The sequence below is a fragment of the Hyperolius riggenbachi genome, chromosome 12 (genome assembly GCF_040937935.1).
Source record: "Hyperolius riggenbachi isolate aHypRig1 chromosome 12, aHypRig1.pri, whole genome shotgun sequence".
Lineage (NCBI taxonomy): Eukaryota > Metazoa > Chordata > Amphibia > Anura > Hyperoliidae > Hyperolius > Hyperolius riggenbachi.
This window is the reverse complement of record NC_090657.1, coordinates 55,981,958-55,997,506: the sequence shown is the minus strand read 5'-3', so window position 1 is coordinate 55,997,506 and position 15,549 is coordinate 55,981,958.

Here is a 15,549-nt window from a genome sequence, read left to right as displayed (position 1 = left end):
ATAATTGTTTGGCCTCTTCAGGTACACTACCACCACCACCTGGACCAACCCCAGAAAATGCAGTCTCAAATCTTCTACTCCACCCAGTCTCCAAATCATCCAGAAAGCCCTCCATGTTGGGTCTCACAGTGTCAAAGATAAATGCGGATCAAAAGCCAGATCCAACTAATGAAAAAACGTAATGGGCAGTGACACAATACACACTGCTCCTACAATAAAAATAGCAAGGTGCAGGACCGAGAAGGCGGTAAAGAGAGACCGCCTTAATTGTATGGAAATGCAATTTTTGTCCGCAACACTCGCAAAGTAAATACGTCACCAAGCGTGCTAGGGCTCAAATATATAATATAAAAGGGAAGAAAAGAAAGCCCACATGTACAGCACCACTGGGAAAAATACAAAAAAGTTTATTCCAATATATTAACATGCAATAATTATTGACACAATGAGAATCAACAATGAATAAAACCAATTAAAAACTGCGGCCAAATCAATATCCTGCTGAAAAGATTATATCATATAAATGTATGAGTTATAGCATCATAATGCATAAAGATCTGTGATAGACAAATGTTAATACCAGCAAAGGTGGGCTTCTGATAAAGCCCAACAGTGCTTGAACCCGGGTTCAGTAATATAAGTGCAAAAATACTGTGCAAATAGCAAAAATTATATATATATACAATACATATACAGTATAAGGTGAATACAAAAATACTGTGCAAATGGCTGCAAAACAACAGCTATATAGGAGCAGCCTATGAGGTAAAGTGCATAAGAAGAAAGGTAAAGTGCAACAAGGAAGATACTTATGCCCAAGTGAAGGTGGTATGATGCAGACAGCAGGAGGAAAAGTCGGTACCCCTCAGGACAGTCCCGCTAGCTCCGCGGGCGTCACCCCGCTTTGAAGGAGAGAGGACACCGCAATTGATGCACGCCAAGACGGCGTTTAAATGAGGAAGAAGAAGGAGGGCGTGCACATCTGAGCCGGTGACGCGTCACCCAGATGTGACGTCATCACCGGCTGCAAGGAGACCGGAAAGAGGAAGTAAAAACCAGAGTGAAGCGCAGCGGCAGAACCAGGAAGCCGCTGACTGTAGAGGGGAAGGGAAACACATGCAAAAGGCAGCCCCAGCCCACAGAGCCAGAATAGAAGAATCTAAAAAAGCTCAATCAATACACTATGATGGCAACATGGAAAAATATGCACATATATGCACACAGATATAACATGGGTATACATAAAAATTCTCATCCATATCTATACTGTCACATAATTACATACTAAATACATAAACACGCCAAGAGCAAAAATACTTAAAGGGGCAGTGCCATTAATGTATATATAGTACCTATAGTGCTCCCAAAGCAGGAGAGCACAGTACATGTGTCCAAGTCCCAAAACCGTGCGCAAACCGACGCACAACGGCTGCAATGTAAAACTTGACACAGATCCAGATCCAAAATAGAGGGATAAAGATTTCTTCTTGAAGATCACAGGTCCAGGGAAAGAACGGCATGCAAATGAAGATCCCAGAGCACACACAAACGACACATAACCGCCGCAATGGTGGGCATGTGAGTCAGGCCCAAGTCCAGTTCCATTGGCGAAAGACAAATGATGGAAGACATGGAGTCCAAAAGGGGAGGGTATGTCCATAGTATAGAATCCACACTATATAGAAGTCCACATATAATTACCAAAGGTCTTAAATGCATGTATAACAGTCTGTATGAAAACACAAATTGTAAAAATCAATATAAACATGTATACAGCAGTAAACATCACAGAACACTGTCCCAAACAGACAAGACCCCATTAGAGTGTTCACCCCAAATAACCAGTCCAATCAATCTCCTCATTGATGCCCAAAGGGGCCATACTATTTAATTGGTAAATCCATCTAGCTTCTCTCTTTAGGAGATTCTTAACTAAATCCCCACCTCTTTGACCCAGTCTAATCTGCTCAATACCCATTACACGCAGTCCCACGGGTGAACCCCCATGTACATACAGGAAATGTGAGGCTACTGATGTTAAAGCTTGACCATTCGCTGCATCACGTGCTGCTAACCTGATCTTAGATAGATGCTGTTGTATCCTAGTCTTAAGCATATTCTTTGTTTGGCCCACATAAATCTTGTTGCAGGGACATAATAACGCATACACTACTCCTCTACTTTTGCAATTGATGTAGCTCTGCATCCTGTACTGTTTAGTTCCTCCCAAATCGGAAATGGACTGTTGTGGCCTCATGTACTGACATATATTACACTCACCACAAGGGTAGCTGCCTCTTAAAGGGCCCCTGCATCTCTTTTTTTCCATCAATAAAGAAACTCGAGCAGAGTTTATCCTTGAGACTTGGGCATCTTTTGGCAGTTATTGAAGCCTGAGGTGTAATAAACTTAGCAATTGTGGAGTCTGAAAGCAGAACTGGCCAAGACTTATTGAAGATACGATACAAGTCTCTCCATTGATTATTATACGTAGTACTAAGCCTTACCAATTGGCTGATTGATTTGGGAGTCTGATAAAGAAGACTTGTTCTTTCAGTGGACTTTGCCCTTTGATAGGCATCTGATATCACTTTTTTAGGGTATCTCCTGTCCTTGAACCGCTCAGTTAGACCACGTGCCTGTGTAAAAAAATCATCCTGGTTAGAACAAATACGGCGTATACGAAGAAACTGTCCCACCGGTATGTTGTTACTTAAAGGTTTAGTGTGTGCACTGCCATAGTGCAACAAAGAATTTACCGAGGTCGGCTTGCGGAAAGGTCCGTGTTCAAATGACCATCCTCATCAATCTTAATTTTGATGTCCAAAATATCAATGTCTGTGGAGGAAACATGACCAGTTAGATGAATATTCATTTCATTGTTGTTGAGTACTTTAAGGAATTCATAATACTCTTCTCTGGAGCCCCCCCCATAGCATAAATATATCATCAATAAAGTGGTGCCAGCCTAAAATTAGTGATTGAAACCTATCCATAGCTGGGCCAAACACCAGTTCCCGCTCCCAAAAGCCCAAAAAGAGGTTGGCAATAGATGGGGCGCATTTAGCGCCCATCGCCACACCGCAGACCTGTTTGTAGAAGCAGCCATTAAATAAAAAGTAATTGTGACTCAAAGCAAAATCGGCTAGGCGCAAAAGTAGTCCTTTAAGTTCACTCTGGTGATTCCCCTCCATACTCAAAAAGTAGGCCATAGATTTTAATGCCCATGTGTGTGAAATGTTTGTATACAAGGACTCTACATCAAAAGACACTAAAAGGGTACCCAGCATAACTGCCAGGCCCTCAAGTGTCTGCAGAAGGTCAGAGCTATCCCGCAAATGTGAGTCTAAACTAATTACATGTTTTTGTAGAAAAAAATCAATGAATTCACAGATGGGGCAGTAAGTCCCCCAATCCCTGCTACAATAGGTCTGCCTGGTGGACATGTGGCATTTTTGTGGACCTTTGGTAGTAAATAAAAAGTGGGTATTACTGGGTGCTTGACCATAAGGAACTCCAATTCCTTTTTAGAAATACTACCTGTATTATAGGCCCGTGTGAGTATATCATCCAGTAGTGCTTTATAATAATCTGTTGGGTTTCCAGGTAGAGGCACATAATTGTTGGTATTTTTCAATAACTTGTATGCTTCCTGTAAGTACATCTCTTTCGGCCATAAGACAACATTGCCACCCTTGTCCGCCTCCTTAATCAAAAAAAAGTCATTGTTAGATAAGTCTCTGATGGCTTGTAGTTCCTCTTTACTCAAATTTTGGCCCTGATGTCGAACAATGGGTAAACGTTCCACTTCCTTACAAACCGACTCAAAGAAAAACTTTATCTGAGGGCATGAGCCAAAGGGAATAATCTGTTTAGATTTAGGTCTGAACACATTTGATCGATCACTCACCGATTCTTCTCGCTGATTTTCTTGTAGTAATGCCATTAAATCCTCAAAGACATGCCTGTCCGAAGACTCCATGTGCGGCGGGGCCTCTATGCCACCATCAAAATATTTCTTAAATGTCAACTTTCTGCAAAAAAGATAAACATCTTTGAGGAGTTCAAATTTGTCCAGACCCTTCATAGGTGAAAACGTGAGACCCCTTGTTAACACTTCCTGCTCAGCCCTAGTTAACTGATGATTGGTGAGATTAATTACTTTTAATCCATGTGTTGCTGCTCTCTCATTCTCTTGACCCGTGGAGTGTGTGGATCCCTGAGATGTCTCATTCTTGTGTCTCCTACCACCCCTCCTTGTTCGCTTTCTGCGTCCACATCGCTGTCTGATAAAAAATCGCTTCCCTTTTATATTATATATTTGAGCCCTAGCACGCTTGGTGACGTATTTACTTTGCGAGTGTTGCGGACAAAAATTGCATTTCCACTTTTTTTTAATTGAAATACTTTTTTTAAAATCTGAAATTAACCCCTGACCTCCCACACTCTCCAATAGTTATCCCCCCAAAAAAATGTGTATATGTAAAAAAAAAATACAGTAAAAAAATACAGAAAAATTTACCTCAGGGACTGATTTTTATTTTAATATGTATGTCATTAGGTTATATTACTGTTACTTTATAAATTATGGTCTTGTAACTAACCACTTAACCCCTTCTGGCGGTCTATTAGAAGCCGCCAGGGGGCAGCGCAGCAGTCTTTTTTGCTAACACATGCACGCATTACTTCCTCTTTACATAGTAATACTACGCATATGGAAGTTATGCGCGAAGTCATCTTGTGGCCAAATAGTAAAATTACATCTCTACACTTTTTTTTAAATTGAAATACTTTTTTAACATCTGAAAATAATCCCTGACCTCCCACACTCTCCAATAGTTATCGACCAAAAAATGTGTATATATATATAAAAAAAATACAGTAAAAAAATACAGAAAAATTTACCTTAGGGACTGATTTTTATTTTAATATGTAAGTCATTAGGTTATATTACTGTTACTTTATAAATTATGGTCTTGTAACTAACCACTTAACCCTCCTGGCGGTGTATTAGAAACCAACAGGAGGCAGCGCAGCAGTCTTTTTAATTTTTTTTAAATCATGTAGCGAGCCTAGGGCTCGCTACATGATAGCCCCTGTGCAGCGGCATCCCCCCGCCCGCTTCGATCGCCTCCGGTGATCTTTGATCAGGAAATCCTGTTCCAAGAATGGGATTTCCTGAAGGGCTTACCCCGTCAAAGGGAGTCCCGATCCACCCCTCAGCGCTGCCTGGCACTGATTGGCCAGGCAGCGCACGGAGGTGGGGGGGGGGGTGGTCGACGCGGCATGGCAATCGGCGGCTAATCAGCGGGTGGTGGCGGTGATCGGAATTCCCTATAAATAATAGGAAAGGAACACAATTATGCAATGAGTAAAAGTTCACCTCGGATCCACTTTAAGCCTATCTGGATGAACATTCTCGTCCAGATAGGCTGCGCGCACTCCCGTGGGCCAAACATGCTCCCACCACCGGCCGTTAGCCCAGCGATCAATAAATGGAATTATAGATCCCATTCATTGCTCGAAGCCCCCCCGCAGAAAAACCGACAGCCTCTTATCAAAGGCTGCAGTTTTTCTGATTTAAAAAAAATTCTCATCCTCCTAATGTGACCATCTTTTGACTGTGGCCATCTTGTGGCCAAATAGTAAAACTACACCCACATCCATTTTTCATTCAATAAATACATTTTTTTACATTAAAAATTAGCTGTTTACCTCCCACACCAAAAATTATCTAAATACAATTTTAATTAAAAAAAAATTACAATTAAAAAAAAAAAAAAACTTAAATAGTTACCTAAGGGTCTGAACTTTTTAAATATGCATGTCAAAGGAGTATATTAATATAATTTTTTTTAAAATTATGGGCTTGTAAATAGTGATGGATGCAAATTGAAAAAGTGCACCTTTATTTCCAAGTAAAATATCGGCGCCATACATTGTGATAGGGACGTCATTTAAATGGTGTAATAAGTGGGACAATTGGGCAAATAAAATACATGGGTTTTAATCACCGTAGCATGTATTAATTTCAAACTATAATGGCCAAAAACTGAGAAGTAATGTTTTTTTCCATTTCTTTCTTAATATTCCTGTTAACATGGATTTAGAATAAATTAATTCTTAGCAAAATGTATCACCCAAAAAAAGCCTAATTGGTGGTGGACAAAACAAGATATAGATCAATTCATTGTAATGAGTAGTGATAAAGTTATTGACAATTGAATGGGAGGTGAAAGTTGCTCAGATGCAAAAAATAAACAACCCTGTGGGCTTAAAGAGAAACTCCGACCAAGAATTGAACTTTATTCCAATCAGTAGCTGATACCCCCTTTTACATGAGAAATCTATTCCTTTTCACAAACAGACCATTAGGAGGCGCTGTATGGCTGCTATTGTGGTTAAACCCCTCCCACAAAGAAATTCTGAGTTTCCGGTTTGTAAACCCTGTTGCATTGTGGGAACTAGCTGTTTACAGCTGTTTCCAACTGCCAAAACAGCAAGCAGCAGCTACATCACTTGCCAGCAGTAAAAATGTTACCATGTGATAAATGTTATTATATAAATCAGGGATTTAAAATATTTTACAATGGGCAAACACTGACTAAATCATTTATACATAATTATTGTAAAAATGAAGCACTTTTTTTATTACATTATTTTCACTAGAGTTCCTCTTTAAGTGGTTAAGGATGTATGCAAAACTGAAAAAAATGCGCCTTTATTTCAAAATAAAATAGTGGCGCCATACATTGTACTAGGGGAAAAAATTAAATGTTGCAATAACTGGGACAAATGGGCAAATAAAATGGAGGAGATTTAAAGAGACACTGAAGCGAAAAAAATATATGATATAATGAATTGGTTGTGTACTATGAATAATTACTAGAAGATTAGCTGCAAAGAAAATATTCTCATATTTTTATTTTCAGGTATATAGTGTTTTTCTAACATTGCATCATTCTCTAATATGTGCAGATTACACAACACTCAGCATTCAAAATGATTCTTTCAGGGCAGTCTGTGAACTAGTGACCTCTCCTCTGGCAGAGAAAAAGACATTTGTTTACTTACAGTTGAGATAATAAAAGTCAGATAACAGCCCTCTCCACGACTTTGAAAGTCATAGAGCTTAATGGCTTTTTTTTTGCATAGAGATAACAACTGGAGTTTCTTAACTCTTCCTGTACTGAAAACAATTAGACTGATGTATCTGATCTTAATGTTTTATTTCTTAGCTGTACTACGCATACAAATCATAATATCATAATTTTTTTTTCGCTTCAGTGTCTCTTTAATTACGGTAGCATGTGCTATTTTAAAACTATAATGGCCAAAAGATGAGAAATAATGAATTTTTCAATTTCTTCCCTCTTTTTCCTGTTAAAATTCAGTTGGGATAAAATAATTCTTAGCAAAAAGTACCTCCCAAAAAAAGCCTAATTCGTGGGGGAAAAAAAAGAACAAGATTCAGATTGTTTTGTTGTGATAAGTAGTAATAAAGTTGTAGGCAAATGAATGGATGGAGCCCTAACAGGTGAAAATTGCTCTGTTTTTTTAAGGGGAAACCCCCTTGGAGGTGAAGTTATTAAAAGTGTTGTTGTTGTCCAAATAAAGATTGATTATTTCAATATTTAATTCTGGTCAGTGTGGTGCTGTTCTTGAAGGGGACTTCTCTTGTTTAATGTAATTGACCAGAGTTTTCTGTCAAGCAGATGACAGAAGTCACTGAGTTAAGAAGGGGAACTGTAGTGAAAATAACATAGTGAAAAGAATTGCTTATTTTTTTACAGTATTCATGTATAGATTATTTATAACCAGTGTTTGCCCATTGTAAAATCTTTCCTCTCCTGATTTACATTCTGAAATGTATCACAAGTGGCAACATCATGTTTACTTCCTGAGAGTTCTATGCACAGAGGGAGATATTAGTTGCTCTGCAGTTGCAAAAAGCCTTTATTTCTCACAATGCAACGAGGTTCCAGGACCATGGTCATGACATCACACTGTTTCACCACAGTATCAGTCATACAGACCCCATCCTCCCAGCCCACCACCGAGGATCCATTTGAGAAAAGGTAGACATTTCTGGTGGAAAAAGGGGAATCAGATACTGATTGTGATGAAGTTCAGTGCTAGGTTAAAGTTTCTCTTTAAAGGGAGTCTGAAGCCAAATAAAAAACCCCAAAAAACAGATACTCAACTAAGGAGAGGGAAGGCTCTATGGGGGACATTTCTCAAGAGTGTCTGAGACAAAATATTAGTAGGTTTTTAGAAATCCGTGCAGAACTGTCTCAGGCATCTTAAGAAATTATTAGTTAGTGCAGATTCCTTCTAAAACTGTTGTAAAATAGGAGGAGCTAGGAAGGTCTCTCTGGCAGTGCAGTGTGTAAGGGAAATTGCTGTTGCTGAGGTAACCAACACACCTGCTGTATTGATAGCAGCAACAGGCTCTGAGGAGGAATTCAGCAGGGGGGAGGAGCACCACACAAATCATGTATAGCCTGAACTCTTCAATCGTGTCTAGCCTGCAGTTCTACATCTGTAAAACTGCTATCAAGCACTTCTTATTCTGCGCCAGCTTAGGGATAGATTTGCACTTTTCTTAACTGTAGTGCAGCTCTAGAAATCCATGCTAAACTGCCACTATTACTAGGATTTAAGAAGGTTCTTATTATCATGCAAAACTGTTCTCCCTGCTGGTTAGAACAGATTAAGAAGAAAAAACTTTGGGTAATGTGTTGATAAATCTCCCCCTATGTCCTATAGAGCCTTCCTTTTCCTCTCATGGTCCGCTCTTTCCAGCACTGGCTCCCTGTTCAAATCTCCCGCTGCAGGAGGCTTTCGAAGGCATACTGCACATGCACGAGTCCTTGAGTTGCGTGCTCGTGCTTGTGCAGTACAGAGCCACCCGTCCTCAGAGCACTCAGGCTTCCGAAGACTTCCAAAGCTTCCTGCAGCAGCAGAGAGCAGTCTCCAACCCATCATTCGGAAACTGCTAACAGGGTAGCCAGCAATGGGACTGTAGGAGGAATGGGAGGGCTCTATAGGACCCAGAGCCTTCCCTCTTCTTAGGTGAGTATCTGGTTTTTATTTTTATTTGGCTTCAGACTCACTTTAAATATCCTAGGTCAGATAGGCAGGAATCAAGTGGGTAAAGGAGGCCATACACTGATAGATTTGCAGCAGATTCGACCATCAGATAGATTTCTGTCAAATGCCTGTCAGGTCCAATGTGACAGGAATCTATCTGATGTGTGCCACACACTAGGAACAGATTTGCAATAGATTTCAGAATTAAATCTATTGGAAATCTATTGACAATCAATCTAAATGCATGATTTCACCGTTCAATCTATTTCTACTCTATGGGCCATTGATCGCAGCAGATCAACCTAGATTTTCCATCCTGTCAGATAGATCAAATCGATCGACATCGATTGAATTTGGCTGCACATCCAACGATCGGCTGCTTTGACAGAATCGATATCTGATCCATCGATTTGATAGTGTGCATTATTGCACCATTAGTTCCAATTCAACTCTATGAGCCATCAATCTGCTGCCAGCAGCAGATCGACCTAGATTTTCCATCCTGTCAGATAGATCAAATCGATCGAAATCATCCCCAAATCGATCAATCGGCTGATTTGATAAAATCAATTTCTGATCGATTCAATAGAATCGATCGAGGGCTGAAATAGACCAGTGTATGGGTCTCTTAAAGGTGACTAACTATTTTGTTGCTGGATTCAAAATAAAAGCATGTGCTTTACATTCTAAACAATGCCATGTACTGAAAGATTGGAGCTTTTGCCCAGAGATGCAGTCTACAGAAAACTGCACCGCACAGAAATGCCAATGCTAACTCAATACATTTCATGTTGCTCACTGACAAAATGAACACCATCATTAATCTAATATGTCAGCTTTATGTTAACTTGTTTATTTGTCTCCTCCTATATTCCACACTTCTCCATCCTAGGGTGGAATCAGCATTGATCTGCCAGCTAGTTAGTGTCCTCTGGAGGGGCCTAGAAACAGCTCTTTTTGGTAATTTGAGACAATCCGTCAATTTTACTGAACCCCAAGGGGTCCTTTAATGGCCGGGCTGTTTCTGGTGGTGCTGGAAGTAAAGACAGTGCATTAGCACTTTAATAAGCCTTGGCCATGACTGATGCTAAAAATGTCATCTCTAGATTACGCTAAGAACAAAAGCGTAAAAAGAAGGAAAAAAAAACATCCTTTAGTAATGTAGATGCTTCTGGCTTTACTTTGCCCTCTGGTGCATTGTACTGACATTTTGATACATTTTATACCAGCTGTGCCATGGAATTTAGCTCAAAGGACTGTTTTAACACTTATGTCACATTATATGCAGGAAAAATGGGAACTGTATAAAAAGGCTTAATATCAGGAGAGATACACTGAAATTAGAGGCTGAAGCGACATATGGTCAATGAGAGTTTAAGGCATTTAATGCATTGGTGGATTAGCATAAGGTTGTTTTAAAGCGGGTTTGTCAGCCACAAAATCAAATTCCATTTACCCGCTGCTCTGTGTTTATTATGCAGTCTGCAACCTAACCCTGCATTGCAAGCATTCCAATCTAATCAGAAAAGTTTCTGCTGTATTAAATCTTATCTCAGTTTGCCTGGCTCTGGCTCTGGAAATTCAGTGTGACACGAGTCTGAGAAGGGAGAAGCTGCTGAAATCTGATCTATGCTGTGCTCATGTGTGTTTACAAAGCAAGCTAGATATGACAGTGCAGTTTCTAGGAGAAAAAAAAGAGTAAGGGAGGAAATGACATCAGGATTGGCTTCAGTCAGAAGAAGTACCCTCACATGCATACAATAAATAAGAGTGCCAGGAAAAAAAGGACAAGGGATGAAGCCATTGTAAAATATTGTCTATAACATTTTTTTAATCATATCTTCATCCTATCATTCTTATAGCAGTTAGAACTATAAATATGTTAAAACAACAGTAATACATTGCAAAATATTGTCTATAACGATGACAATATTTATCAGATACCCAAATTTCTGCCTTTGGCGCTCAATAGCTAATATTTTGCACTAGCCATCGTTTTCATGTCGGTCTGCGCATACTTGCCGCAAAGCACTGTGCTATGTCCATAAACTACCATTACTTCAAGTACCGTGCGCTAAGCACTTGTGCTTACAGTAACACACCGTTGTCTTTCCCTCGGATCAGACACTTCCAGTACACAGCAAGGGACCACAGTAAGTGAGAGAGTCTCCCTAGATTTTCATTGCTTTTGCGGCCCCTTGCAACAAAATAGGGCAACACATTGCAGGTTTAGCCTGCAAGTGTAAAAGGGGCCTATAAGATACCTTTGAGTCCCAGTAGTGCTGTTCAAAGCATCTGCCCCTGGGCTGCAGTCCACTTGTAAAATCCCCAACAAACAGCTTGTCGATAGAAGGAGGCCTGACGGGGTGCAATCATAACAATCTACTTCCTCTTGCTCAGCATACAAGGTAAACTCGAAAAATATGAATATTGTGCAAGTCCAGTTATTTCAGTAATTCAACTTAACCTCCCCGTTGGTAACCCCCAAGTCAAGCTCGGGGAAGAAAACTGCAGCTCAGAGTGGTAACCCCAAGCCTGACTCATGGTAGCTGCTGGGAGGTCTATGCAGAGTCTTATGCACAGTGGGCAATTCAACTCACCTATCCGGGATACAGACGCCGGCAGCCATTCCCCTTCCTTCTTGTCCTCGGAGGGTCTGCTTCCCTCTGGTGAGATCGCTGTTTGTTGTCAGGAATGATGACAGATGACAATCTCACTACAGGGTTACAGCGCCACCTGGAGGATGGGGGAGAAGTGCAGCACCCAGAGAGGTAAGTAACACGCAGGGGGTGCTGCAAATCTCTGTAGCAGCATGATTTTTTTCCTGGTTTTAGGATTTGAAAGCACATAAAAAATTTGCACCACTTTTAGACCCTGAAATCTAGAAATATTTCCCGACCGTGCCCTCACTCCTGCTGACATCACCAGGAGTGTTTTGTGCAGGCCCAGTATGGTCTGTGCCTGCTGCACAGTATGCTCCTGGTGACATCAGTGGGAGCGAGGACACGGCAATGCAGGCGCAGTGGTTTTCAGACGGAGTCGGAAATTCCAGAAGTGAACCGAAGGCGGGGCCCCAGAGCATCAGCAAGTGGCTGCGCAGGCACAGGATGTCTGCGGGGACCATTAGAAGCCCTGGGTAAGTACAACTCATTTTCCCCCCGAACCCCCCCCCCCCTTCCCCCACAGTATTCCTTTAAGTTGAATTACTGAAATGAATGTACTTTTGCACAATATTCTAATTTTTCGAGTTTCACCTGTATGTCACAAAGGGACTGCCGGTTCAAACAGGTACATACTCCTAAACATGTGCAATTATTACTTATTGCCAAGGGAATGATTTATGTACATTTCAATCAATGTGAATTTTTTTTTAATGATTTTTAGCATTTTATCCTGCTTTAAGTAGATGTCAGATATGTGAAACGGCTGTCAGATTTTGTCTCAGTGCTCACAGTATAGTGACATGACCTTTATCACATTGCCACCTGCCTGCAATAAATACATTAGGGGTTTCCACTATTTTTTTGTTTTGCTTGTTTGTGTTGTTTTTGTTTCTTTTCATCTTCTCTTTTTTTTCCCCTGACTTGTTTACACTTTAAACAACTGTTCAGAAAAGAATCAGCATTGTTACAGCAGAGAAATGGGTTCTACCTGGGACACAAATGCATCTTGTCTACCTCCTGATTAGAATGTGAATGTACTCATTGCTTCCTCCAGCGCTGACTGTCTACGATAAATGATTCAGGACATGTAGAATACAGTGGTGGTTTCAGCCACGGCCGCCTGAAGTTAATGTATGTCTGAGCAAGATGCAGTTGAGTTTTCTGGCTGCCTCGAAGATCTGGGATAGATGATTGATCTCCAGACGGTGTTGCTATAGAAGCATGCAGATGACCTTTCGTGTTGATGTAGACGGAGGGAGCCTTTTCTGGCTTGATTGCCGTGATGTTTACTGGAATTTGTTCAACAGGTAGTTCATCTCTTAAATTAAAAATGGAATGTATGCTAATCCCGAGGATGCCGCTGCTGATCAGCAGATGTCGTGCTAACAATAAGAAAACACGGGTTCAGCAGACCGAGAGGGCTTACAATATATTTCTAAAGTGCATATCTGGGCATCGCTAAAAAAACAAATCTCTACAAACACTTCCCCCTTCCTTCTCAGGAAAACTCTTGTCCATCGGCCTTTTTTTTTTAAATGTGCCCAGGTATTTTTTTAAAATTTGCAACAGACACCAGGATGTAAATTGACACTAGAATAGTTAAAAAAGAGCCCAGGATACTTTCTATAGTAAAAACTAAAATAGTGGGCGGTCGATGCTTTCAGCAATTTTTATAGGGCATTATATAACTTAAAAGATGATATGCTGACAATTTAACCTACCTCTGAGACCATATCAAAATTCTTAGAGAAAATTAAGCTCCCAACCATCATTATCCAACATCAGGCAGCTCTCAATGCTCCCTTCACAATCTCCAAAACTCTAAGCGTCATCTTAAAAGCCAAAACCAACAAGGCACCAGGCCCTGATGGTTTTGCATACAAATTATATAAAACCTTTGCCATCCCCTTAGCCCCAAAATTAACCTCACTTTTTAACACCTTTTCTACCTCAGGCCATATCCCCTCAGAATTCACTAAGGTTATTATAACAGTCATCCCCAAACCAGGCAATAACCATACATGCCCCTATAATTTCCGTCCCATATCTTTGTTAAATTGCGATACAAAGTTCTACTCCAAACTATTAGCTAATAGAATACTTGAGATCTTACCTGAACTGCTATCTTTGGACCAGGTGGACTTCACCAAGGGCAGGCAAGCAGCTGATGGAACTAAACGGATTTTGAACGTGCTCCACTCCTTGGACTCTAGTCGGAGGCCTTCTCTGCTTCTTACTTTGGATGCGGAGAAGGCCTTCAACAGAGTCCATTGGGGCTTCCTGAGTGAGGTACTGACTAAATTTGGGATTTCTGGGTTGTTCCATCAAGCGATAATGACTTTATGAATCCCCATCAGCATGTGTGAACATATCTAGTTTTATACCGATATGAAATATAAAACCAAGAGCCCAATATAGTGTAATATGTATCGGATAATGGGTAGGAGGAAATGAGACATAAGTTTTGTACTTACAAACCAGGGTTACTTCCAAGGCAACCACTGAGTAGGCAGGTGGGGAGAAGAAGCCTGTCCCCACTCAGGATTAAAACGTCGCTCTCTGACAGGGGAAAAAAGAGGGTGTGACACCCTTCCACCAAGGGTGGATAGCTTGATATGTAGAGATGTACAGAGGCGCCAGTAGGATAAAAAACACTAAAAAGTTTAAAATGTTCGGGATGCAGTGGTGGTCCAGCCAACCCAAAACAGACACAAGTACTGTCGATTAAAGTTGTAAACAATTTATTTGCATACTCCTAAAACTGGTTGCAACGCGTTTCGCAGCCAAAATCCCGCTTGTGCCTGTTTTAGGTTGGCTGGACCACCACCGCATCCCGAACATTTTAAACTTTTTAGTGTTTTTTATCCTACTGGCGCCTCTGTACATCTCTACATATCTGGTTTTATGTTTAAATCCTTTGTAATAACAAAACTGCCCATTATCCCCCCTAATATCTTACCTAGTAATGGAGACTCTGGCAGAAAGATCAGAAAGATCAGAACATGGAATCCCCATGGGACACCTATCACCTAAAATAAGCTTGTTTGCGGACAATGTCCTCATATCAGTTGCTGATCCCATCACTTCCCTACACCAAGTTACTATATACTCTTCTTAAAGCAATTCTCACAAGTCTCATTATATAAAGTGAACGAAAGCAAATCCTCGATCCTGGGCTTCTCCATTTCAAAAAACTTAAAAGAACAAATCATGAACCCATTCCCTTGGGCACCCAAAAGCATATCATATGCTTCAGGAAAAGCAGCACACAAAAGCAAAGCCACACCCCGCAGTGGAAAATACCAGGCCACAATTTTTTCTCAAAAAAGTCCATACCTAAACTGTACTGTGATGTTGAAAGGCAAATGGGGACATCTCTCCACACAGCGTTGGGTCAAGGGTCCATCTGACCACGGATGCCTGGTCTACAAAGCATGCTCAGGCCTGCCCGAAGACTAAGTCAGTCCCCACACACAGCATCTCTGCCTACACGCCGTGTGACTGCCTGCCCAAGACTAAGCCGCTCCCCACACAGCACCTCTGCCCGCAGGCCACTTGACTGCCTTCTCCGCCACCACCAATAGGGTCCAAGACTCCAGGTGGATTTCTGAAGTTTTAAGGCCGAAACAATGACTGACGGCTATATGAGTGTCTTGGGGGGGGGGCACACCCAAGATAATAAGGTTGTTGCTTCATTGTGGACAGACTAAATTTGATCAGCTGGACAGTCACTGTTGTTCTATCATTGAGCTACCACAGCCGGCAACCATACTGGCTTGAAAACCGCCACAGC